Consider the following 4,161-nt stretch of genomic DNA (forward strand, 5'->3'; position numbering starts at 1 on the left):
TGTCGTCCAAAGGTGCTTGGATATATGATGATTGCTCAACACTGCGTCTATCCATATGTGAATCATTCGGTATTTTTGCATAGTACATTTATTAAAGTAAAATAACAGGCTGATCTAAAACTATTCTGTCCAGTGAGGTATATCTTCGTAGGTCTACTTTTCGCCAAATGAAACCCATTAAGGCAGGGCTGGGCCTGAACTTTTTACTAGCTAAAAAAAAAATATACAAGGAACTATTAACCCTCTTTTGCAACATGGCTGTCAAAAGATAATTTTTGATACTGTATATCAAAAGTGATAATTTCTATAGTACTGTTTTAACTCACCTATTTTGATATCTGACCATTATACCGTTATATTAATATGAATCAAAATCATTTTCACTACTATCCGAATCAGTGCTGTGTTCACATTAGTTGCCACATCACGCAAACGTTTTGGAAGCGCTTGCTTGGAATACCGCATTGGCAAACATTTGCCCTAAATTCCAACCATGTTGCAAAGGTGACGGTGGACCATCTGAGTTCAGCCGCTGGAGTGCATCTATCGTCTCATATAACACGGGCGACATTGATTTTCTCGTGCAAGAAAACATATAATTAGACACCAAAATAACCAAAATCGGACCCTGCTAACTATATTTTGCGAAATGGTCAGAATTCAAAAGTTTGTTAACCATTGAACATTTTTCGTTATACCGCCCTCATGAAAGGTCTGACACACAACAATCTATACATTTTTGGAATCATCATGACCATACGTGTAATTTGATATATTATTTGATATAATTGGAGCATTTTGAAAAGTTGACCCCCATTTGACCTTGATTGACCCCACCCCCGGAATGCCCGGAGGTTTCAGGAGGTGAGCCCAAGCTTAATTTATTCAGAATCAATCAAATATCCAAAAATTACTTTCAAACCTTTGTTTTATAAATTGGTCACGGGCTCTACAGGCTAGTCCTTCACTAATCAATCTTCTACTGGCAGTACTGCTCGCTCGCCGTTTTCTTTAATTCTCTCTTTGGTTCATATTTCTTCTTCTCATTTCCTCCTCAGTATCACTCTGTTTTGATGGGGTTTTTGACCACTGCTACATATTTCCACATTCTGAACAGCCACCTCTGAACCAAAACTTTGATCCAGTCGGTAATCGTCATTCACATAATATTCACTATCAACATGCGTGCATATAGTCCAGTACATACCAGGGTTTAAGGTGCATCCCCCAGGACTCTATCAAACCAAATTTTTAAGCTTCCTTTTATGGTCCTATAACACATTCAAAATGTTACAAAAATAATTCCCAGCACTCTGGCCATATTCAAGGTTAAAGGTCAACACAGAGGTCAAATTTCAAAGGTGGTCACAAATTGCTTGTCATGTACTAATGTCTAAGTAATAATTCATATGGAGTATTATAACAGAGTGGAAATTGAATAAAAAAGATATAGTGAAAGTCGCTCTACAAAGATTGATAATCATTATGAATATGGAGTGAAATTTAACTCCACTTTAGGAATCCATAAAAGAGTGGAATTCTACTCTTTTACATTTGGAGAGATACAGCCTAGTGGTGAATACGTCTCCATGGACATTCAGTTCCAGTGACGTTAGACTCCAGAGCCGCTCACCTGCAGAGTCGCTCGACTCCAGATCTGCTCAAATTCTGAGACGCTCACTCATTTCATCGTATTCACTACTCAGACTATAGCATCGTGTATGTTTTCTTACTACTTTTACAGAACAGAGTTTTGATTTATTTCATCTGCAAGATGGCGGTAGAAATTATAAAGGACGTCTAGAGTACATGCGATACGGTGTTGACAAATGGCATCCAATATGTGGTTCACTTGATTACTTTAACAAAAAGGATGCTGTTGATCTCTGTCAAAGTATGGGCTTCCCTAACATTTTGTCCTACTATACTGATGCGTCTTTGGGATACGGATATGGCAATGCAGAAATGTGGAATTTGGACGACTTTACCAAGCGACTTGCATCGCCAGAACCAGATTGTGATCCTAGAACTGTCGTCAGTTTGCAATGCCTACCTGGTAGGTCACGGTAGTCGTGCAGTATACAGTGGCATCGGAACCGGGGGCTGGGGTGCCCCCCAATAATTTTGGTGGTGGAGCCAAGTACCCTAGCCACCCCCCCCCCCCAATAATTTTGGTGGGGGGAGCCAAGTACCCTAGCCACCCCACCCCACCCAATAATTTAAGGTAAAACTCATAACTTTAGAGTAAAATTCAATTATAAGGTAAAATTCATAATTTTAGGGTAAAATTCATAATTTTAGGGTAAAATTCGTAATTTTAGGGTAAAATTCGTAATTTTAGGGTAAAATTCGTAATTTTAGGGTAAAATTCGTAATTTTAGGGTAAAATTCGTAATTTTAGGGTAAAATTCGTAATTTTAGGGTAAAATTCGTAATTTTAGGGTAACATTCCCATACATTTGATACATAACTAATCAGTCTTTGTTACAAACTTTAATTGTTTTGGTTTTTCTAGATTATACCTACATCTATAACCATTAACTACTATAAATTTCACGTGTTTTAAAGGATCTGATAGCAACATATGCACAGTATTTTTGTGGGACCTGAGAGCACATCAGACACATCAAATTGCATTTTGAATACGATGAATGTCCTACTGATATCAAATAATTTAGATTTTTGTAAAACCAGCGATGTAATACAAAATTTATGGCAGATTATTAAAAGTTTATATTTTTGACATTTAAACTTTATAACTCTAATGATACGTATTCAAAGTGTATGCAGCTGGAAGCAAAAGCCGACCATCATTTGAAAATGTTGACTTTTCGAACTTTTCGATTTTTGACTTTATTGAAGATATACATTTTTTCCCAAAAAGTCCTACAATTTTTAATACCTTTATACATTATATTGTCAGATGAACCAATACATATGAGACTAGTCGGAAACGCTTCTACAACAGGAGCTGTTGTTGAAATATTTGACGGTGATGTGACATGGGGTAGACTCTGTACAGACACCTGGTCAACAACAGAGGCCGACGTAATATGTCGATATTTTGGATATCAACAAGCTATTGCCGCCAAAAAGGTACCTTCGGTGAACCAAACATCTAAGTTGGCATCCTTGCAGTGCGATTCAACAACACCTAAGGACTTTTTCTCATGTAATGGTGAGATTTCTGCAAACTGCGCATGTGTTAATGAGGATGCAGCGGTGATTTGTTCAAACGGTAACGTACCTGTCTCTTTGTTGCTGAAAAATTATATACAGGGTGTAAAAAAATGATTGGTACCAACCAGTTTCCAGTGATTATGGACAAGACTACCACAACAAAATGCAACATAGGAGCTACCTTATTTATAGATGAATGTTAACTGTTTTTTGTTCCGTTTCATTATTCTCGTCAATTCAACGAGCTAAATGAGTGGCAATTTGTCTTCAATGAACTTGGGGTTCTGTTCTCCTGTGGCAGTTGCTCACACTGTGATAGCCATGATTGTTTGATCTTGACCTCGGGTCAAATTCATTAATCTAATTATTATCACGTGTTTAATTATTCGCGATAAATAAATTGATCTTAGCGTATTGCAGGGGTAAATTGACAATGCTTTGTCTGGAGAGCAGATTCCTTCTGACATAAAAAAAAAAAAGAGTCAACTCCAGACTTAAATTCCTCTCCTCCGCCTTGATTTTGTGTTTATTTGACTACTCCATATTATCCTGGTATGTCGGAGTATCTAAAACTACGTGTACAAGTATAAAATTGCAGCGTGCCCAGAACAAGGTTATTAGTAAAGACTCTTTTTATCACATTGATGTTTTAACATCAATGTGATGTTAAAAGGACTTCCAAGATTTGGAGATTTTGAACATTTGCATTATGGCAAAACAATTGCGGCTTAATCATAGTTTTAATATCAACCATGACCAAGGGCCACCATATTTAGATTATAAATTCACCAAAATATCCCAGGTTCATAACCACAATACTAGGTCCAGTCAGCATAATTATTACACACACACAAACAACAGCTCAAACTCAGGTTCCTTTTATCAAGCTAGCATTCATGATTGGGCTGATCTCCCTAAGTCAATCAAATAGATAACTGATAGGGCCAACTTTAACTGTTAGAGAATATCTTATGCAAAATC

This window comes from Amphiura filiformis, chromosome 18 (genome assembly GCF_039555335.1).
Source record: "Amphiura filiformis chromosome 18, Afil_fr2py, whole genome shotgun sequence".
Taxonomy (NCBI): Eukaryota; Metazoa; Echinodermata; class Ophiuroidea; order Amphilepidida; family Amphiuridae; genus Amphiura; species Amphiura filiformis.